Here is a 24723-nt window from a genome sequence, read left to right as displayed (position 1 = left end):
TCTCTCTCTCTCTCTCTCTCTCTCTCTCTCTCTCTCTCTCTCTCTCTCTCTCTCTCATATCCCCTGTCTCTGACCATGCCTGCGTCTCTCTCTTACTCAGAATCTCTTTGCACCGTGTCTCTATCGTTCAACCCTTTCTCCGTCTCTCTCTCTGCCGTATATTTTCCTCGATTATCTACCGAGATTTTGTCCCTGTCTCTCTTCCCTTCCCTTTTGCCCTCCGTCACTCTCTTCCCCGTCTCTCTCTTCTCTCCTCTCCGTCCCCGTTTCTCTTCCTTCCATCTTTCTCCCGTCTGTCTCTATGATCTGGCAGTCTCTCACTTCTGCCCCGGTTGCTCCGCCACCCCCAGTTTTTCTCTTACCCTCCGTTTTCTCTCACCCCACAGTCTCTCTCTTCCCCCCCCCCCAACAAGGCTCTGTTTCACTCCCAATCTATCCCTTCCTGCCAGTTGCTGGTGTGCCGGGGTGGGTCAAGTTGTCGGCGCGAGTGGTCGCAGCCGCTTCTTCGGGGTCAGCAAGAGCTGCCGAAGTTGTACTTAACCGTAGCTTTAATGATGACAAAGTCCTGCTGTACGTTAAGAGCTCCGAGTGTTGTAGGTGTGCACCACCAGCGAGTTGCTCGCAGTCGGAGATACTGAAGGAGCTGCGCAAACTGCTGCCTAACTCGATGGAGGCTCACAGTTAAACAGCGAGTCGCCGTCACGGCCTATTTCCTTGTGATCGCAAGACCGCTTTGGACGTTGTTAATCGGGTACGCTGTAAGCTTGATTCGTTGATTTATTGGGTGCGGTCAGCGGGCGGATGGAGGGTGACGAATCCTCGGTCGTAGCGAGGGCTAAACCTGAACCGACGCTCTGTGCAGCCGCCCGGAGTGAGTTCGTAGCCTCCGCTCTTCACCGGGGGCTGTGTGGCACAGAGTCCAGACAGAGCCGGAGCTATTTTCTCAGGGTTTCACTCGGCAGGAGACAAGCTGTGTTGTTATATCGGCCGTCAATGGACTCGGCCTCAAGCTGCGGGCCCGGTTGCTTTTCAGCCGCAGGGTATGAGGCGCTCGACCTTCATACCCGACGTAGGGCAACTGCGGGGACTGAAGATTTAAAACGGACTGAGGAGTCTGGACTGTATATATATACACCGTACTTTGTATATGGGAGGACTGGGCTTCAAAGCCACCGATTCGCCTGGTGGGAGTCGGTAGAGGGATCTTCCAGTGGCCACCAATTTTAATTCCAGTTCCCATTCCCATTCCGATATGTCCATCCATAGCTTCCTCCACAGTCGTGATCCGTCCACACTGAGATGGAGGAACAACACCTTATATTCATTTTGGGTAGCCTTAGACTTTTTGGTAGGAACATCGATTTCTTGAACTGTCGGTAATAACCCCAGCCCCCTTCACCATTTCCGATCCCCGTCTCCCTCTCTCACCTTATTTCCTTGCCCGCCCATCGCCTCCCTCTGGTGCTGCTCCACCATTTTGCTTTCGTCAGTAGCCATCTGTCTCTTTCACCAATCAATTTCCCAGTTCTGTACGTTACCCCACCTTCTCCAGGATTCACCTATCGCCTGGCTCCTCTCTCTCCCCTCCCCACCGTTTAAAACTATTTCTCAGTCTTTTTTTTCTCTCCAGTCCTGCCGAACGTTTCCGGCCCGAAATCTCGACTGTACTCTTTTATTTCCAAAATGCTGCCTGGCCTGCTGAGTTCCTCCAGCATTTTGTGTATGTTAATCTATAATAATTGTCCGATTGAATGTTACAGGATAAACAAGCAACAACAACTTACTTAATAGATCCGATCCAGACACGCACAACGTTCTGAATTCCGTAAGTGAAAACACAGCAGAGACATGTTGAAAGAGGAAATTGCAAGGCTCTGTTACATGAACAGGGTGCACATTGTCCCAATACTAACATCTGCAACTGCTTTCGTACTACAGTTATTAAACAACAGCATTAAACAGTTAGGCCGGTGCGGCAGTATGTAAGTAAATCTCCAGATAGTTAAAATAATAAACACCACTGCAGTGATCAGGAAGAAATCAGGGAGTAGGCATGGAGTTTTCTCCATAGAAATCTACACAATTATGAACCGAATGTACGCGTTCCATGGTAACTCATTCTAAAGTAACGAATGAGTTGCATTACCGCAGGTTTGGTCTTGAATGTCCCCAGACCCTGTCCCGCTCTTTAATTGCCGACGGTGGTCCGGCGGTGACGAGATCGGGAATATTGTGAAACAATTTTTAAAAAATGGAAAATTAGGATGAGTTTTGCTAGAAGGTGGATGTCTCGAGCTGCAGGTGTTACCTGCCCGACTCCTGTCCCGTGGAGCTTCACCATCCACATTCCCAATATCCTTTGATCCCGACAGGTTTACAACGACACGAGAGGTACTGCAGATGATGGAAATCTTGTGCGATACCCAATATGTGCTGGGGTGGCCCATCAAGTCAGACAGCATCTACGGATGGGAATATGCAGTCGGCGGTCAGGCCGAGACCCTTCATCAGGACTGGAAGAGAAGAGGGAAAAGCTGGAAAAGGAAGATTTACACACTCGCTCTCTCTCTCTCCACGTTGACAAGCACGGTACGGTGCAACAAGCTCAGGAAGTCTAGCTGCAATGTCAATAAAAAGTATTCACCACCTTGGAAGTTTTAATGTTTTATTGTTTTACAACACTGAATCTCAGTGGATTTAATTTGGCTTCTTTGACACTGATCGACAAAGAAAAGACTCCTTCGTGTCAAAGTAAAAACAGATCTCTACAAAGTGATCTACATTAATTACAAATATAAAACAAAATAATTGTTTGCATACGGATTTACCCCCTTTAATTTGACACACCTAAGCATCACAGCTTTGGAGAATATATATATCTTTTTGCCAGAGAGTATTAAATCTGTGGAATTCTCTTCCACAGACTGCGGTCGAGCCCAAGTCCGGAAGCTGATCGTTACCTGATCGGTCAGGGGATCACCGGATAAGGCGAGAGGTCAGATGTATGGTGCTGATTGGGATCCAGGATCAGCCATGATGGACTGGCGGAGCAGACTCGATGGGCTTAATGGGCTAATTCTGCCCCTATGTCTTCAGGTCTTATGGTGCAGCCAAGGAGTCACATAAGTAGTTAAATAGAGACCAAAGTGTGCAGTCGAGGTGTTTCAATCGATGTTAGTAAAAATGCATTTGCTTACAGAAGGTTCAACCGCTGGTGAGTCAGTATCCTGGCAAAAACTACACCATGAAGACAAAATGACACTCCAATCAATTCCACGGAAAGGTTATTGAAAGGCACAAGTCAGAAGATGGATACAAGAAAATTATTTGCCGAGTCACTGAATATCACTTGGGGAACAGTTGTTAATGATCAAGGAATGGACAGAATATTGCACAGCTGTAAATCAGTCTAGAGCACGCCGTCCTCACAAACTGCAAGAAGACGACAAGTCAGGGAGTCCACGCTAGAAACCTATGGCAACTCTGGAGGAATCACAAGCTTCAGTGGCTGAGATGGGGGGAGACTGTTCTTTCAATAACTATCGCCCAGGTGACATCTTTGTGGCAAAGAAAAGTCACTGTGAAAAAGAAAACTCACATGATATCTTGGCTAGAGTATGGGAGAAGGCATGTAGGAGTCTCTGGAGTCAACTGGAAGAAGGTTCTGAAGTCTGATGAAACACAAATTGAGCTTTTGGCCATCAGACTAAACGTTACGGCTTGTGTCCATATCAAAGGTAATGTATCGGAAGGCCGCAAGACAGCTAATGTTCTGTAGTTCTATAAGGGAAGCAGAGATAAGCCAGGTAACTACTGAACAGAGCTTTTGAATAGTGGAGAGTCAGCTAATAGATGGGATTCAGCTGTCCCGGATTTACCTGCAGAGACAAGTAGTGTCGCTGACAGAGGGGTCAGATTGACAGTATGGGCATGAAAGTGACATCAGGAATGCAGTCTCTGGAAGTTTGGGAATGAGCGATTAATGTGTAGAAAAGTTTCTAATTTAGGAGAAAATTCAGAAGTAAGAGACGCATATGGATTTAAGATTTATGTTATTCTATAATAACTGTCTCGATAGAATGTTACAGGATAAACAAGTAACAACAACTTACTTAATAGATCCGATCCAGACATCCACAACGTTCTGAATTCCGTAAGTGAAAACACAGCAGAGACATGTTGAAAGAGGAAATTGCAAGGCTATGTTACATAAGCAGCGTGCACATTGTCCCAATACTAACATCTACAACTGCTTTCGTACTACAGTTATTAAACAACAGCAATAAACAGTTAGGCCGATATGCCATTATTTAAGTAAATCTCCGGAAAGCTGAAATAATAAACACCACTGCAGTGATCAGGAAGAAATCAGGGAGTAGTCATTGGGTTTTTCTCCACTGAAATCTACACAATTATGAACCGAATGTACACGTTCCATGGTATTAAACATTTCTCCATAATAGGTCTATCTCATGCGAAGGATAAGTTTCACATTTACAGTAAGTTCGTGCAGACTGTTTCGTTTTTCCGTTTTCATTTCATTCCTATGCAAAAGCCTAAAGTAACGAATGAGTTTCATTACCGCCGGTTTGGGCTTGAATGTGCCCAGATCCTGACCCGCTCTTTAGTTGCCGAGAGTAGTACGGCGGTGACGAGAGCGGGAATACAGTGAAAAAATAAAAATGTGAATCAGGATGAGTTTAATAGTTGTTAGGAGGTGGATATCTCGAGCTGCGGATGCCACCTACCCGACTCCCCTCCCGTGGAGCTACACCACCCTCATTCCCAATATCCTCTGATCCCGAGAGGTTTACAACGACACGAGAGGTACTGCAGATGATGGAAATCTTGTGCGATACACACAATGTGCTGGGGGAGCCCATCAAGTCAGACAGCATTTACGGATGGGAATATGCAGTCGGCGGTCAGGCCGAGACCCTTCATCAGGACTGGAAGAGAAGAGGGAAGGACTGGAAAAGGAAGATTTACACACTCGCTCTCTCTCTCTCCACATTGACAAATACGGTACGGTGCAACTTGCTCAGACAGTCTAGCTGCAGTGCCTATAAAAAGTATTCGCCCCCTTGGAAGTTTTAATGTTTTATTGTTGTACATCAGTGAACCTCAATGGATTTAATTTGGCTTCTTCGACACTGATCGACATAATAAACAAGACTCCTTCGTGGCAAAGTAAAAACAGATCCCTACAAAGTGATCTGTATTAATTACAAGTATAAAACAAAATAATTGATTGCATACGGATTTACCCCCTTTAATTAGACACACCTAAGCATCACTACTGTGGAGATTTTTTTTTAGCCAGAAAGTATTAAATCTGCGGAATTCTCTTCCACAGACTGCGGACGAGGGTAAGTCCGTACGCATGTTTAAACCGGAAGTTGATAGTTTCCTGATCGGTCAGGGGATCACCGGATAAGGTGAGAGGTCAAGTGTATGGGGTTGATTGGGATCCAGCATCAGCCATGATGGACTGGCGGAGCAGACTCGATGGGCTTAATGGCCTAATTCTGCTCCTATGTCTTCAGGTCTTATGGTGCAGCCAAGGAGTCACATAAGTAGTTGAAAGGAGACCAAATGTGTGCAGTCAAGGTGTTTCAATTGATGTTAGTAAAAATACATCGGCTTTTAGAAGGTCCAGTTGCTGGTGAGTCAGTATCCTGGCAAAACCTAGAACCATGAAGACAAAAGGACACTCCAATCAATTCCAATGAAAGGTTATTGAAAGGCGCAAGTGAGGAGATGGATACAAGAGGATTACTTCCCAAGTCACTGAATATCACTTGGGGAACATTTAAGTCAATGATCAAGAAATGGAAAGAATACGGCACAGCTGTAAATCAGTCTAGAGCATGCTGTCGTCACTAACTGTAATAAGGGGACTAGTGAGAGAGGCCACCCTAGAGACCTATGACAACTTTGGAGGAATTACAAGTTTTAGTGGCTGAGATGGGGGAGACTGCTCATTCAATAACTATTGCCCGGGTGCTTCACCCGTCGCATCTTTATGGGAGAGTGGCAAAGAAAATACACTGTTAAAAAGAAAACTCACATGATAGCTTGGTTAGAGTATGGGAGAAGGCATATAGGAGTCTCTGGAGTCAGGTGGAAGAAGGTTCTGAAGTCTGATGAAACACAAATTGAGCTTTAGGTGATCAGACTAAATGTTACGTCTTGGGTCCATATCAACGGTAATGTATCGGAAGGCCGGAAGACAGCTAATGCAGTGACGTTATATAAGGGTAGCAGAGATAAGCCAGGAAAATACTGGACAGAGCTTTTAAATAGTGGAGAGTCAGCTAATAGATGGGATTCAGGTGTCCAGGATTTACCTGCAGAGGGGTCAGATTGACAGTATGGGCAAGAAAGTGACATCAGGAATGCAGTCTCTGCAAGTGTGGGGTATGTACTTTGGAATGAGTGATTAATGTGAAGAAAAGTGTCTGATTTTGGAGAAAATTCAGAAGTAAGAGACGCATATGTATTTAAGATTTCTTGCCCTGGATTCCCCAATGGCATCTTGCAGGTTAATTCGGTCGTAATGGATGCAAATGTAATGCTGGCATTATAAATGGTGTAAAGGCCAAGTTATCCTTTTAGCTAAGAAAATAAATTAAAGTATTCTTGACTGCTGAGAATGCTAACGCTTTCTGGGAGAAGGGAGGAAATAAGTTTGAAAGAATACAGAAAAACATTACACGGCTATTGCCGGGACTGAATGTTTTGAATTAAAAGGGAAGATTGTAGATGTTAGCACTTTATTCCCGAGCGGGTAGAAGACCGAGGGGAGATTTGATAGAGGTATACAACATTATGAGGGGTATAGAGACTGTAAATGCAAGCGGGCTTTCTCCACTGATGTTGGGCGAGAATACAACTGACGATCATGGGTGAAGGGTGAAATGTGAAATGTTTAAGGGAAACATGAGGGGAAACTTCTTCACCCAGAGGTCCGACAGAGTGTAGACCGTGCTGCCAACGCAAATGGTAATTGAGATTCCGATGTCAATGTTTAAGAGATGATTGGAGAAGTACACGGATGAGAGGGATAAGGATGGCCACGGTCCGGGTGAGGTTGATGGGAGCAGGCAGTTTAAATAATTCCTCACTGACCTGACGGGCTGAGGACCCTGTTTCTGTGCAGTGGTTTCCTATGGCTGTCTGACTGTATGTCTGGGTTATAACATTCGTGTCGCACAACACTGACCAATCTAGAAAGTCATTGATACTGTTCGATCCCTCTGCCCTTGCACACACTAAAGCGTGGAGACTGAGTGAAATGGGTGATTATAACATGAGAAGATTGAAGCGCAGGTGTCAGATGACAAAGGGAGTATCACACTACTGGAATATACCTTCACCCCTTCAGTAAGGAGTAAAGACAGTATTTCCGGGCTGGAGGTGGGTGTGACAGTGGTCCCAGTACAGTGAACAAATCTGTTGCTTCATCGGCGGTAATGGGGATCACTCCTCCCGGTACTATAAAACAAAGGCTTCATTTAATCCGAATCCTAGCCTTGGTCAGAAATTGGAGGTCAGAAATCCTGGAAGTCGTTGGAGTTGTGGAGACGTCATGTATTAATTGTGTTGAATATTAACTCGTGGACGATACGTTACTTTCTGCGTCTCTTTGTCTTGGAATCGAAAGGCATTATTAAATGTTTATTGATTGCAATTACAGATGTTAACTATTGAACAAATAAGGACATGACATTTTCTGCGATATTTTAAAAATATGATTACATTGCGGATTTAAAATATAGCACGAGGTTTGGACATAATTGAGTTCAATTGAAAGAGAGAGAGAAAAAATGGCTTTATGTGAATTGTGTGTTTCTTTTGTTTCTGTTTGGGGGATGATTGAATTAATCTTGTTTTCTTCTCTATACATGTGACAAAAAAAGTTATGTCACCTTGCGAGACGTGATTTCCAGGAATTGATGTGAAATTGAAGGCTACATACCTCCCTGGTCCTATCCATGGGCAAGGTAAATAGAGGGCAATTCCGCAGTATTGCTCTGAAATGCTGACCCACCCAGAGATCTGTCACCTGATAAGTTTCCTTTTGTGATATTAGATGCGGTATGGACTGTTCACTAGTCCACCTGTCTTCATATAGTGTCATGAATCCTTCCTGGACACAACTGAGAAATTATGTCATAATTAGACCTTTTACTCTGGGGAGATGCCAAAGAATATTCTGGAAGTTTCGGTTACCCGTGCCAATAACATGGCCGATGTCAAAATTCCGCTTCCCGATCGGTTCCTCACTGTTCCCGATTGCGTTTTTTTTGGTTGATCTGGTGAGCCGCTGTATAGAATACTCTAAATGGAGTGTTCGCGCCCTTCATGTCTCTGTGTCCGTCTCCCAGTCTATTCACAAACGAACGCTCCACGTTGTCCTCCCTTTCTGCAGCTGCGATACTATCTCTAGCTTAACATGGGACTCTCTTTACGCTCTATTGCCTGACCCTGTCCATTTTGAAACATCTAAAACCCGGAATGTCCTGAAGCCATCCCTGCCCTAGTGACAGTCGAGTGTCTGTGATAAATTAGAACATACTTCAACCAGTGTAACAGTCACGCTGGCAGCATTGAACGTTTGTATTGCTACCAACCTGAACTGTACGAAGTCAGCAATCTTCCGCCAATCTTGCAATTTCCGAATGACCAGGCATATGATTGATTGAGTTAACGACATGTTTGCCAAACCTGTTCTTTGTTCATTGCTTTATTTGAAAACTCCGCTAAATTGTCATTAGACACGGGCGTTACCTGCACAGATGGTCATTTAATGTAAACACATACTTCATTCCACTCCTCAGCTCTTCTCTGAATTTCCTCTGTGTCAGTGTATAGATACAAGTATTGGTGCACATGCTGAGCATTTGCAACATGAAGCCAAATTGCTGTAGGATGTATACCGGGGAACTCAAATATCTGTCCTCGTAAAAATAGTTTTGCTTCTGCCAATTCAGGGTATGGGCGACAGAGGGCATCCAAAATAATATGAAATTAGCCGATATAGCAAACAGCGAAATCATCGATTTCCTGCGTTTTTCCACCGCTTCATCTTTCTGATTGTCGCTGCTCTGCCAAAGCCTTCTGCGGACTCTATTTGCCAAAACGATATGTCTTACGGTTAACCCGTTAAACACCAGGATTAATCCGATTGGTAGCAATGGTGTTAAAATACTCTCCAGTAAATCGTATCCTCTCCACACGGGTGAAGTGGCGTATTCATATGTACCGGTGCACCGCCACGGCGTGTTGTCAATGGTGACGTAAGGTTCAATGGCAAAGTAAACCGGGGCACTTCTCCCGCAGCTCACTATAACCACGGTCACGATAACCACCGTTGCTGTTCTCTCGGTGCAGTATCGCTCCCGCAGCATTCGGCAACAGATTGCGATGAAGCGATCGAAGGTAAAACTGACCGTGAACCAAACAGAACAGTCCGTCATTACAGTCCGAAATACAAGTGTCAGAGCGCATACAGGAGTGATGAGCAGGGATCTAGAATAAATGTAGATATTGTTGGTCTGTTCCACTAAAGCAACAACGATAACCACCATCAGATCCGCTGTTGCCATTCCAACCAGGTAACGGGTGATGCATTTGGAGAGTCCGCATTTTCCCCGAGACAGGATCACAATCGCCGTTAAGTTCACTGCAAGATATTGGAAAATAATAAAAATATAATCAGAATAAATGTTGATATTGTTGTTCTGTTCCACTAAAGCAACATCGATAACCACCATAATGTCCGTGATGCATTCAATTGGCGACCTTCCCACAGTTTAGAGCGAGGCATCCGAGTTCCACTACTCACGTACCGGTGAGCAGTCGATCGCTCCTGTAAACAACACCATTTCCATTATTAGAGGTGAAAAAGCTAAAGGGATTGTTTGTAGCGGTGACAAAGTGGAATCAAAGTGATATAAAACACGGGTTCTCATTTACTGACTTACAGAAGAAAAGACCTAAGTGTCGGAAATAGACTGGAAAGTGATTTAAATAAGCTGCCACGTTGTGATAAGGTCGAAGTGTTTGCACTGATAGAGACCAAGAAAAGCAAGGATTAGTATCACTTCGAAAAGCCGAGCGATGTGAAATTATGAAACATTGTTAATATCGACATCAACGTAATTGACCAAAGGAAAAAAAAATCCTCGCTCAAAGTAGGGGACATGAAAATAAGACAATCAGATTCCTGAATCCTCCATTCCTGAAATACGTTTCAGCCGATGGTAACATCTGTGCTCAGTAACAGTGCGGATACCGCAGCAGAGTAACGACGGCACCATACATAAAGTGACCAGCTCCGGCATCTTACCGGGGACACCAACCGCTACAAGTGTAGGATAGTAAATGGCCGCGATGTAGTAAATCGTCGAATATCCCATATTCCGTCGGAAGCAGCGTTCAGTTGTACGGAGCGTTTCAGCTGATCAGATGGACTGGTGATCGGTTTAGCAGACTTTTATTGAGGAGAGAGCAATTCCACTGAGGCAATTAGCGTGGGATTCACGTCAGGGACATTAGTGACAACCAACTGCACAAGCACTTACGTTAACCTCATTCCTCCGGTGTAATGAATTTGACTCCTCAAGGGATATTGCAATCTATGTCCAGATACCTTAGAACAAATTATGATGTGTGTTTTGTCACGTTATTTTCCATTTTACCTGGCTTCAGCTATATCTGTGTTGCTTTTAAAGTAGGTATTCATCTTGAAGTCTTTTATTTTGTAACATTTGCCGGAGCACATTCGCTTCTGAAGTTGAGGGAAGGAGTTTGTTCTGGCGGGTGAAATGGACAACACTTCTTTATTCAAGGGGGATATACGTTCATTTTTTCCTTTCGTTCGTTCCAGTCATTCCGCGGGTTTGAGTGTTGGAAATCAGAGTGACTTCTGACATGTGTTACAATAAAATACACTGCACTCATGTTCCTCGAAACAATTTAAAAGATCCAATGCGATATTCCAGAGATCTGTGATCAAAAATGGAACGTGCCCTCCGGAGATTAGCGAGGGCTGTGTACAGTTTGAAGAACAATGTTTTCCAGCACACACATGGGCCGTTTGGCAGGAACCTGACCTCTTCCAGTGAATGACCTGACCACCCCATACACGTGACGTGCGATGCAGTCTATTTAACTGTAAAGATATTAGCAAACTTGACAATTCCACCACTATTTCTCTATCCATTCTCTGTCTGAAAAAAAGCAGCAAGTAAAATCTGTGAACTCTCCGCAGGTTCACAGGCTGTTCTATTATTTGCCATGAAGTTGTATTTTTTTCTCCTGATTTACTGTCAGGTATATTGCCTTGCGAGCGTCACTATATGAATGTTCAGAATAGCGGATGTGTTCAAGCTCACCTGTCAATCACACTTCCTTCTGCTCCTACAGTGCACCGCTCCGTGCCGATTGTGGTTCTCGTACCGATGAGCGGCCCCTGGCTTATTGGAGAAAGTCTCAACACGCTGTTTCCATTGCGGATCTCGTACTGACGTGTGACCCTCGCTTGACTAGAGAAAATATCACCTCTCCCTTCAAGTTCATCCTTCCAAAGTGAATCACTTCGTACCTTTCGGGTTGAACTCCATCTGTAACTTCTCAGCGCTGCTCTGCGTCCTGTCACTGTCCTGTTGTAATCTGTGACAACCTTCTATACTGTCCATAATTCCACCAACCTGCACATCATTGAAAACACAATAAACCTCCCTACCACCTCCTCATCCAAATCGTTCATAGAACAGAAAAATCCGTTGGTCTCAGAACAGTTCTCTGCGGACGCCACTGGTCACCGACATCCGGAGTGAAAACGCTCCATCCACAACTATCATCTGCTTCTGTGGGCATCATTTCTGAATACACCAGACAACTTTCCCTGAATAGTAAACCTTCTGACCTTATGAATGGTCCTACGATGGATAAACAAAATCTTATTAAAATGCATTTATACCAGATCCACTAACCTCCATTTTATTTGCAGAAGACCACGTAATAAACACGTTCTCCCATCTGTTGCTCTCTCCCATTTTCCCCGCTTTGACTCGGGCGAGTGCAAACAAGTGAACTATCCTTCTCCTCCGGGTACAAACTGGAACTGGTTGTCCATCTCACTGAGTGGACAACTGCGTTTTATCCACACTACTGTCGATTGCCTGAAACGTAAATCAAAGAGTATGATCTCAACTCGGTCTAGAGCATCGCTTTGACAAGATGCTTTCTGGAACTGAGCTACTAGATGACATTGAGTATCTTCAAGGGGTTTGAGTTGGTTAATATGATACCAACCCAACTTATTTGGAACCGTCTGAATTCGACATGCTGATGGACTGGCTCTGTCAGCGATATCATATATCTCTACAAATCGCGAAGCTGTAAACGGGCTCGTCTGATGTAGGGATATTATAACCTTCTGTCCGAATTCCAACTCCTGCGATTCTGTTCGCACCTCGAAATAAGCATTGTTCTGTTGTTTCTTCTCTTATGGGCGGCGAAATAAGCTTTGCTTTGCTGTTTCCTCCGTCACATATTATGGGCAGCGACATAATGGGGCTCCTTAATAGAGTCAATTAATTGCTGCTTGCATTTGTCCTTTCCAATGCCACCAAACTCGCTTGATGATAAATCCAGCCCAAACAAGGATTCTAACCCTTTTATTTTCGCTAGCCTTGTCTTTAAAGTCTCGGTCATCCATTCAGCAATTGCACTCTGTTGTGGTCGATAAGGGATACCAAACTGTGTTTTGCCCCAGACAGTTTCATCACATTTTATATCACCTTTGCGGTGTATCGGGGACCATGATCTGATTCTAGAATCTTTGGCAATGCCCAACGGGTAAAAACTCTCTCCAAACAAAATCCTGTCTGTAACGTCAGCGGTTTTCATTATCTAGTTGGGAAAGCCTCTCTCCACTTGCTGAACGCATCCACCATCTGGAGGATATTGTTCAGTCTTCCAGGGCATGGAGGTGAAAATCCAACAAAATATACCTACAAGTTAACACATGGTCCTTCTACGGAGCGGGTCTTAAAACTGCTTCTATTGCCGATTTATCTGGGTCATCACTGATCATCATCCAGCTTAATTCTAGTTTGCCTAACTCACCAACCCTCCTGCTACATTCCGGGGATGTCTTTAAGTGAGCCTCCACCTTCTTAATCCATCAGTGTTTTCTCTTGCCTTCTCAAATATTTACTTCAAAAAGGGAGTTGATGACAAAGGTTTGCCTTCTATTGGGATATAACCTCTAGATTCCCATAACGGTAAATATTCAGTCAAAGCACATGAGCATACAATGAATGAAGGGAGATGGGTCATGTGCTGTCATCAGAGTTTAGTCTCATTCGGCATCTTGTTCAGCGCAGAAGTAGTGAGTCACAGGGCTTGTTCCTGTTCTCTGCTGTTCCTTGATCCCAACATGTCCAGGTGATGTGTTCACATTGTAATATCAATCCATTCTCCATCTACTGTCCATTCACCGACAACCATCTATGTCTTCTGCACTGACGGGTGTAATATAGGACACGGGGTCTTGCATCAACGGAACAAGCTCTCCCGCCAGACATGTCCCTGACGAGCGGAAGATTCCCGGCTGTGCAGTGACGTAAACCGTGTCGGCAATTTCTCAGAGTTCATCAGTCAACCGCCTGCTGTAGTGTGGACCTTTGGGTGATTCCAAATGTCAAACCTGAGGTTCATTCGAATTCCTACTCATAAACTCTCTCGGTGCTGCACAGAACAATGTAGTTACAATTTTCCCAAATCAAAAATTCATGGCATATTGCAGTCGAGTCCGAAACTGTCATAAGAAAATCGAGATGATTCTTATATTATTTATGAGTGGGACATAACTCGAACAGATTCACGCTCGGGTTCACATGGAGGAATATGTGACAGAATCAGCAAACGTAAGAGTACAGAGATACACGGTGAAGGAGCAATTTAGAATTGATGAGGGAAATGTATTCATATAAATAATGCTGGTACATGAAACAGGCTCTCTTGGTGGGTTTTATATCGGTCAATTTATGAAATTAATTACGCACCTATTTATTTAAAATAATTAAAATATTATTTTGTTAATTTTCATTCAACATTTCATAAGTTGCGTTGCCAAACCATAGAGGTCTACGGATCAGATGCTGCTCAATTGGCGCTGTGTGGTTTAGCAACGAAAAGCATGCAGATTTATGTCGGGCCGAATGGTCTGTTTACCACATGACCCTATGAGGCTGAATGTGGTGCTCAATACAACAGTCATTATTCATCAATGCACAGTCCCTCTCACAATTTTAATATCATCCAACAGCAGAAGACTCTTGTTCTAAGAACAGCTCAGTGAATACAGAATCTATTTGAAGAGTATTAACTAGATTGAAACAGCGGGAAAGAAGGAGTAAAAAAAACACCGGCTCACACTGAGTCAGATATTCACAGGTACGGGACAGGTAACGCTGGAGCAGACAGATACAGAACGAACCCCACACTTACACTACAGCAGAGACTGACAGATTCAGAATGAAACCCACACTCTCACACTGTAACAGAGACCGACAGATACAGAATGAAACCCACACTCTCACACTGTAACAGAGACTGACAGATACAAAATGAAACCCACACTCTCACACTGTAGCAGAGACTGACAGATAAAGAATTAAACCCACACTCTCACACTGTAACAGAGACTGACAGATACAGAATGAAACCCGCACTCTCACACTGTAACAGAGACTGACAGATACAGAATGAAACCCACACTCTCACACTGTAACAGAGACTGACAGATACAGAATGAAACCCACACTCTCACACTGTAACAGAGACTGACAGATACAGAATGAAACCCACACTCTCACACTGTAACAGAGACTGACAGATACAGAATGAAACCCACACTCTCACACTGTAACAGAGACTGACAGATACAGAATGAAACCCACACTTTCACACTGTAACAGAGACTGACAGATACAGAATGAAACCCACACTTTCACACTGTAACAGAGACTGACAGATACAGAATGAAACCCAGACTCTCACACTGTAACAGAGACTGACAGATACAGAATGAAACCCACACTCTCACACTGTAACAGAGACTGACAGATACAGAATGAAACCCACACTCTCACACTGTAACAGAGACTGACAGATACAGAATGAAACCCACACTCTCACACTGTAACAGAGACTGACAGATACAGAATGAAACCCACACTCTCACACTGTAACAGAGACTGACAGATACAGAATGAAACCCACACTCTCACACTGTAACAGAGACTGACAGATACAGAATGAAACCCACACTTTCACACTGTAACAGAGACTGACAGATACAGAATGAAACCCACACTCTCACATTGTAACAGAGACTGACAGATACAGAATGAAACCCACACTCTCACACTGTAACAGAGACTGACAGATACAAAATGAAACCCACACTTTCACACTGTAACAGAGACTGACAGATACAGAATGAAACCCAGACTCTCACACTGTAACAGAGACTGACAGATACAGAATGAAACCCACACTCTCACACTGTAACAGAGACTGACAGATACAGAATGAAACCCAGACTCTCACACTGTAACAGAGACTGACAGATACAGAATGAAACCCACACTCTCACACTGTAACAGAGACTGACAGATACAGAATGAAACCCACACTCTCACAGAGTCTGACAAATACGGAATTAATCCGACAGTCTCACATTGGAGCAGAGACTGACAGAAAGAGAATGAAATGCTTACGAAATGTTCAAAAAACCAGGAAATGATAATGAACTAGATTTTAATGTTTGCAGGATAGAGATTAGGAACGAAATTACGAGAGCCTGAGGTGCCCTGCGAAGGCCTTTGCGAGCAGTATTAAGGAAAACCCCCAAGGAGGTTTAAAAGTATATGAAGAACAAAAGGATAAGATGTGAGACAATAGTACCAATGAATTGTGAGGGTGGAGAAGTGTGTAGGGAACAGGAGGAGATAACAAAGGTACTTAATTAATACTTTGCTTCAGTATTCACTACGGAAAAAAAGGATCTTGGCGATTGTAGATATGACTTGCAGTGGACTGAAAAGATTAAGTGTGTAGATGTTAACGAAAAGGATGTGCTTGTTACAACGAATGAGGCGAACCCAAGTCCAGGGCACAGGCACGGAGATTTGGTTAGGATGCAGACGTGAACGGAAAACAGGAGGGAGAGCAGGTAGGCCGGAGACATCGGACAGAATTTATCTTGACTTGGAGCATCGAGAAAGAAACCACGGACAAAACTGTTCTTAGTACGGAGAGACAGAGTTACACTTCAGTAAAACTTTAGAATACTTATCTTGGTGCGGAGAGGCTGGGTTTTTGTTTTGTTATGCAGAGTGGAATGTAGAGAGAGGCTGATTCACGCCGATCTCCACAGGTTCCACGCTGGTTAAACGAGATAACGGTCACCATAGATCATGTCCGTCGAGTCGCTCCGAATTCACGCACGAATTATCACCAGAAGTGACCTGTCACAGGAATATCGTCTTCCAGTGGCTACCACACAACGTATCCAGGCAAGGGTTAACACACAAGTGGTCCCACGGGATATTCGAAAAATTCCACTCTTGTGGATTATACGAAGTGACAGTCACTTCTCCGTTATGCACTGCGTGCCGATGAACAACCGTCATCTGCATATAGTGATACTTCATGAGTGCAATTCCCACGAATAATGCCAAATATATTGGGTGAATCACGAAGTGCGATTGCCAAGGGCACCAGGGCAATAACAAATAGTAAAGGGCTAAAATGCAACCCTGTCTAGTACCTCGAAAAAGCCTAAAAGGGAGGATTTCTGGTTATTGGTAAACACAGCAGCCAAACCTGTATGATATATCAATATTAACTAAGATATAAATATTGGGGTAAAATTAAATTTCTCAAGTGTATTAAATATATATTCCCATTCAAGCCTGTCAAACGCCTTCTCGGCGTTAAGCGAAATAACACATTCTGGAGTATTAGATGAAGTAGTGTATACAATGTTCATTAACCTCCTAACATTAAAATGTGAATAACGATTTTAATAAATCCTGTCTGATCCTCGGAGGTAATTTGAGACAATACCTTCTCTAATCTAATTGCTAATATGTTGGAAAATATTTTAGAATCCACATTCAACAAAGATATATGTCTGCATGATGCATATTCAGTGGGATCTTTACTTTTTTTAGGAATTAAATATTTAGACGCTTCATAAAAGGATCGTGGTAATTCACTTATAAATAAAGCATCTCTAAAAATTATACGTAACCGTGGAGAAAGTAAATCTGAAAAAGTTGTTCAATATTCAGCGGTATACCCATTCGGGCCAAGTGCTTTACCAGAGTTCATCAAAAACATTGCTTTCTTTATTTCCTCTTCAGTAATGGGTGCATCTAATGCTAAAAGTTCATCGGCTGGTAATTTCGGAATACACAGCTTCCTTAAAAAACCATGCATTATGGCAGGATTATCGGGAAATTCTGATTGATATAAATTGGTATACAATTCATGAAAACTTTTATTAATTTCATCATGATCAACCATCAAAATAACATCCCGTCTACGAACATTGTTAATGTGACGTTTCGCCAAAGCTGCTATCAATTGGTTAGCAAATAATTTACCAGATTTATCACCATGTATTGAAAAATACTCTTCGTTTTCAGTAATTGATTTTTAATCAGTGATGCTAACAACAAACTATTTTGCAACTGAAGTTCAATTCTCTCTTTATAAAGCTGCAGATTGGGACCAATCGAATATATTTGATAAATTTCTTTAAGTTTATCAACCAGTACACTTATTTCACTATTGATTCGTTTTTTTTTTCAATCCAGCAGAGTATGAAATAACTTGTGCACGAATATATATATATATTTAAAGGTATCCCATAATGTCCCACTGGAAATTTCTTCCGTTGAGTTAGTTGAAAAGAAAAATGAAATCTGTTCTTTAATGAAATTAACAAAATTTGAATCCTGAAACAAAATAGAGTTGAACCATTCATTGTCATTGGACCTTTTGTGCGTACTAGGCGCTGTCCCGCGTGGGCTTTCGAGTGTCCGTATTTTTTCGTCTCTGGGTGGGTTCGTTTCCTAGCTGCCACACTGTAAATTGCCCAGAGTGTTCCGTTACAAACATGACTCAGTATAAGAGTTTCATCATACCACTCTGCGCTTTTTTTTCAACAGCAGTGTTTTGTGGTTACAGAGACGGGAAGGGAGGATGAATATCGCAAAGACTGGTTGAGGACAGGGAGATCGCGGATACGGTTTGGGAAGGACTCGGGTCAAGCAGGCGGGGTGGGAGAGGTCAGCGAGATGGCACAGGTTGCTTCTTTCAGAGGGTCTATAGAATGGAAGATCTGTAATCCCAGAATGCCCACAAGAAGGAAAGTCCTCTAATCGCTTAGTGCATTTATGGGCAATATTCTCTTACTCCAACTTCCGTACCTCATCCCAGTCTCTCTCCCACAAACCCCAGTGCCTATTTCCCTCCCCAACTCTTATAATCTCCCGCCCCTCTGTATCCACCCGACTCTCCAACCCGTCCGGCCAACAGTATCCAACCCTGCCTCCCTCTAACTCCCCCTCCCGCTTTCTACCGAGAACAAACTCGCGACTCCGATCTCTCTCCCCATCTAAAATCTTTCCTCAAACCCCGATCTCTCTCCATACCAGATCCTTCGCCTTCCCCGGCCTTTCTCTACCCTCATCTTTCTTTCGGTACCTCACCAGTCTCTGTCCCCGTCTCTTTCTCCACAGTCTCTCTCTCCCGTCTCTCTGGCCAGAGTCGACTCCTTTCCCGGGTAATACCTTTTCTCTCCATTGACTGCTCACGGAGTGTCGTGGAGTGAAGATGGCCTCTGAACCTACGTGTTTTATAGTTGAAATAATAACATTTACTTGCTGATAAATACAGATTCTCTGTAACCTCACTGATCATTAACACAGGGATGATTTTTGCAACAGTGCTGTCCATCATTAATGTTGCCCACCAACAGGACACGCCCTCTACACAGTGTTACCATCGGGAGGGAGATTAATTGTACTGCTATCGTAAAGGTAACAAATTTCACGACGTATGTCTGTGATATTAAATCTGGTTCTAATTCTGATTCAGTTGAAGCGGGGATGTGTCAGTTTGAATTAGTTGAAAGTCTGTCAGAACCTCGTGAGACGAAGGGCTGTACTGTGCTGTAATATTCTATGTTCTATGTTCTATCTACTGTACCGCATCTCACTGTTTAAGTCCAGTCGATTAATTATTTAAAGCTACGACGCCTTCCTTTCCAGACTATTCTCAACGCGCCTGATAATATTCCAGAATTATTTAACAACAATAGGCCATAAATATCCGTGACGGCCACAGGATGATATCGATAGTTTTGCTCGGAAGGGAATCGCCAAGTATTATGTAATGAGGAATTGTCCTCGGTGTTCAGAATACGCTGGTCATGGGGTATGAAGGGATCTGGATAAACAGGAACACTAGCAATAGTCAGGATGGGCCCGTGCGTATTAGGTCATGTCTAACGAAACTTACAAAGCTGTACGAGGTAGTGACCAGGAATGGTGCTGACGGCAAGGCAGTGGATGCCGTCTAACAGGGACTTCAGCAATCAATTTGCAAGGTTCCGTATGGGAAGATGCTCAGGATGTTTCAGTCGGGACTGGCTTTTACGATGAAGTAGTAAATTGGATTAGCCATTGGCTATGTTGGGGAAGCTAGAGTGTGGTAATAGATGGTTGTCTCTCTGATTGGAGCCCAGTGACGAGATGAGTGCCGCAGGGATTGTTGCTGTGTCCGTTTTTATTTTTAATCTAAATCAACAATTTCGATAATATTGTCGTTAACTGGATCAGCAAATTTGCCGACGACACCAACACTCTGGGTGTAGTGCACAGCGAGGAAGACTACCGGAGCAGGAGGCGGGATCTGGACCAGCTGCAGAGATGGGCTGAAAAATGGCCGATCGGATTTAGCCCAGACAAGGGTTAGATGTTGCACCTTGGGAGGACCAGCCAGGGTTCATCTGACACAATGAGAAATAGGACACTGAGGAGTACGATAGAACAAACGAATCTGGGAATCCAGGTCCATAATTCAATGACGGTTGCGGCACAGTTAGACAGGGTCGTAAATAAAGAAGCTTTTCCCACGTTTGACTTCATAGGCCGAAGTACTGAGTAAGGATGTTATGTTGATGTTGTTTAGGACTTTACTGGGGCCTAATTTGGAATATTGTGTGCGGCTGGGCTCATCCACCTACAGGAAAGATGTAAATACGTTTGAAAGAATACAGAAAAATAAAATTACACTGCTATTGCCGGGACTGGTTGCATTGAATTGAAAGGAAAGATTACATATGTTAGCACTTTATTCCCGAGCGGGTAGAAGACGGAGGGGAGATTTGATAGAGGTATACAACATTATGAGGTATATAGAGTGTTTAAATGCAAGCGGACTTTCTCTACTGATATTGGGCGAGAATGTAACTGGAGATCATGGGAGAACGCTGAAATGTGACATGTTTGAGTGAAACATGAGGGGAAACTTCTTCAGTCAGAGGGTCAGCAGACCGTAGACAGTGCTACCAACGGAAATGATAATTGAGTTTCCGATGTCAACGTTTAAGAGATAATTAGATGAGTACATGTTTGAAGGGTAATGGATGGCCAGGGTCCGTGTGCGGGTCAATGTGAGTAGGCAGTTTGAATAATTCCTCACGTACCTGACGGGCTGAAGACCCTGTTTCTGTGCAGTGGTTCCCTCTGGCTGTCTGACTGTATATCTGGGTTAGAACTTTAGTGTCTTACAGCACTGACCAGTCTAGAAAGTCGTTAATGCTGTTCGACCCCTCTGTCCTTGCACACACTGTAGCATGGAGACTGAGTAAAATGGATGGTTACAGCATGAGAAGATGGAAGCGCAGATGTGAGATGATGAAGGGAGTATCACACTACAGGTAAGGCTGTAAAGACAGTAGTTCCGGATCGGAGGTGGGTTTGACAGTGGTCCCAGTACAGTGAACCGATCTGTTGCTTCAGAGGTGGTAATAGGGACGATTACTCTCGATACTATACAACAAAGTGTCATTTAATCCGAATCCTATCCTTGGTCAGAAATTGGAGGTGAGAAATCCTGGAAGTCGTTGGAGGTTTGGCGTTATGGGAACGTCATGTTTTAATTGTGTTGAATAGTAACTCGTGGACGATACGTTACCTTCTGCGTCTCTTTGTCCTGGATTCGAAAGGGTTTAATAAGTGCTGTATAATTCCAATTACAGATGTTTGTTAACTATTGAGCAAATAAGAGTATGTGATTTTCCGCGATATTTTGAAAATATGAATGCATTGTCGATTTGAAATATAGCACGAGGTATGGACATAAGTGAGTTCAATTGGAAGAGAAAGAGAAAGATTACCGCCATGAATGGCTTTATGTGACTTGCGTGTTTCTTTTGTTTGTGTTGGGGGATGATTGAATTAATCTTTTTCTCTATACACGTGACAAAAATTGTGTCACTTTGCGAGAACTGGTTTCCAGTTACTAATCCAAAATTCGGGAGCTGCGTATCTCTCCGAAATTCTATGAAGTGCTCATGTATGTGAGCCCCAGCTCCTCACATCTCACTCTCCTAAGTTCTTTAGAATACGTGCTGAGGCTTTTTGCTTTGGAAGTTGTTTGCTCTGTATTCTCCAATTGCCTGCGATGGTTTTGAAGGAAGACAAATGTGAGCACGGGTGTTTGCTTTGTTCGTTGTGTTTTTAGTTTGTGTCGTTTTGTATATTTCGTTTATTATTGATTTTAGAGGGAGACACGGATTTCACTCTGGCCATGTGGATTCATGGTTGATTGGATCGAAGTTTGAGCGAATCTACACCCGATACGACAAAACCAGGATTTCGAGGTATTGGGATAAATTGGTGAGTCCCTGAATTGTCATTCTGGAAGGCTGGTTATTTTAATGAGCACCAGAAGCTGCTCTGAACAGTTTTGAGTGCTGGTCTTAAGTTGTAGGTCTCCATTGGAAAAGATCGTTTTGTGTTCATTGTCGCATCTGCCCTGTAATATGTAATTGACAGATCAGTTTAGATAATATGGCGGTATAATGAATAGCTCAGCGATTTGCTTATGTCATCAGCTCTAATTCCATAAATTCTCCAGCTCCTGCTGTGTGTTCAGATTAAATCTGTTATTTCCCTTAGCCCTATTTCTCGGAGCACTATAACTGCAGGTTCCAAATGTTGTAAAATGTCTTAAAATTTTACAAATTTTGGAGTCTGCAGTTACCCTCCCATTTACCCTCCTAGCGGTACGCGGCTACCCGCTGTCTTCCAACCAGTATTCATTCCATCTACTACATCATCTGCTTCTGTTAGGAAGCCAATTCTGAATCAACACAGGATTACCTGGATCCCATGCCCCCGACTCTCGGAATTAATACACCTACATCGACTATTTAGATTCTTCTGTTTGTTTTATTTTCACATTTACAAATAATTCAATCTGGCTCATATAGGACAACATACCTCTCAAAGTGTCACGTTGTCTCTCCGTAGTCAGAATACGTTTCTCCAAATATTCATAAATTCCATCTTCAATAATCCTCTACAATAGCTTACCCACTACTGATGAAAGACTCACAGCTCTGTACTTCCAACGACTATCCCTATCAGCTTGCATCAACAAATGAATAACATTTGCCACCTTCTAATCTTATAGTTCTACTTCCGTGGCCAGGGAAAACACAAATATTCTGTCCAGAAGTTCAGCAATGTCTTCGATTCCCTTCCCAAATCACCTGGACTATATCCCTTCCGGCAGCGGGGAATCATCTATCATAATGTTTTCCAAGTTTCCAGCGCATCCTCTTTCTCAGCGTCGGTATGTTCGAGCATATCTGCCTTTTGACGCTGTGTTCACATTGATCAATGTATTCAGTGAGGAGCTTAACCGCCTCCTTGGACTCCAGAATTTTTTTTCCTCTTTTACATCTGATCTGCCCATAATCTTCTCAGTCTCCTCCTGTTCTTTTGAGTGCAACTCGCAAAGGACTTCTCAAGCCTCTTTCTAACTCGTCTAAGTCCATCATTACATTCTCTCCTGTGTATATTGTGACCTTCCATAACCCTACCTGACCCTTTTCCCTCAAACCTTAAGTACCTTTCTTTCTTCCCTTGACGAGTTGTTCCAAATTTATTGTCACCCAGGGTTACTTTAGGATATCGTTGCCCTGCGATAATGAGACAAGCCCTTACTGCTCCCTAAACAATCTCCACATATCTGCTCTGCATTTCCCAGAGTGCATCATTTCCCACTGGACGTTCCCAAGTTCCTGCCAGGTAGCACCATACATCGCAGACCCCCAATTAAATACATTCCATGCTCCCTGGTCCTATCCATGTGCAAGGTAAACGTCAGGAAGTTCTGCCCTATCCAAGTCCCGCTTCCCGATCGGTTCCTCACTGTTCCCGCTACAGTTTTTTTTTGTTTTTATTTTTGTGTCCGACTGGCGGCTGTGTAGAATACTCCAAATGGGGTGATCTTGTTTCAGTGTTTGTCTCACAGTCTATTAACAAACGAACGCTCCACGTTGTCCTCCCTTTCTGCAGCTGCGATACCATGCCTGGTTTCCCATCGCACTCCCTTCACACTCTGTTACCCGACCCTGTCCATTTTACAACATCTAAAACGCGAAAGTCCTGAAGCCATCCCTGCCCTTGTGACAGTCGAGTGTCTGTGATAGTTTGGAACATACTTCAACCAATGTAACAATCACGCCAGCAGCATTGAGCGTTTGTATTGCTACCTACCTGAACTGTATGAAGTCAGCAATCCTCCGCCAATTCTGCAATTTCCGGATGACAAGGTATATGAATGTTTAAATTTATGACATATTTGCCAAACCTGTTCATTGTAAAAAGGCTTTATTTGAAAACTCCGCTGAATTACCATAGACACGGGCGTTATCTACACAGATGGCCATTTAATGTAAACACATACTTCATTCCATTCCTCAGCTCTTCTCTGAATTTCCTCTGTGTCAGTGTATAGATACAAGTATTGGTGCACATGCTGAGCATTTGCAACATGTACGCAAATTGCTGTAGGATGTATACCGGGGAATTCAAATATCTGTCCTCGTAAAAATAGTTTTGCACTTGCCATTTCAGGGAATGGACTACATTGGGCATCCAGAATAATATGAAATTAGCCGATATAGAAAACAGCAAAATCATCGATTTTCTGCGTTTCTCCACCTCGGCATCTTTCTGATTGTCGCTGCTGTGCCGAAGCCTTCTGCGGACTCTATTTGCCACAACGATATGTCTTACGGTTAACCCGTTAAACACCAGGATTAAGCCTATTGGTAGCAATGGTGTTAAAATATTGATCAGTAATTGGTATCCTTTCCAGACGGGTGAAGTAGCGTATTCATGTGTGGCGGTGCAACGCCACGGCGTATTGTCAATGACGACGTAAGGTTCAAGGGCAAAGTAATACGGGACACATCTCCCGCAGCTCACTATAACCACGGTCACGATAGCCACCGTTGCTGTTCTCTCGGTGCAGTATCGCTCCCGCAGCTTTCGGCAACATATTGCGATGAAGCGATCGAAGGTAAAACTGACTGTGAACCAAACAGAA

This window comes from Hemitrygon akajei, unplaced genomic scaffold, assembly GCF_048418815.1.
Source record: "Hemitrygon akajei unplaced genomic scaffold, sHemAka1.3 Scf000041, whole genome shotgun sequence".
Lineage (NCBI taxonomy): Eukaryota > Metazoa > Chordata > Chondrichthyes > Myliobatiformes > Dasyatidae > Hemitrygon > Hemitrygon akajei.
This window is presented reverse-complemented; position numbering follows the sequence as displayed.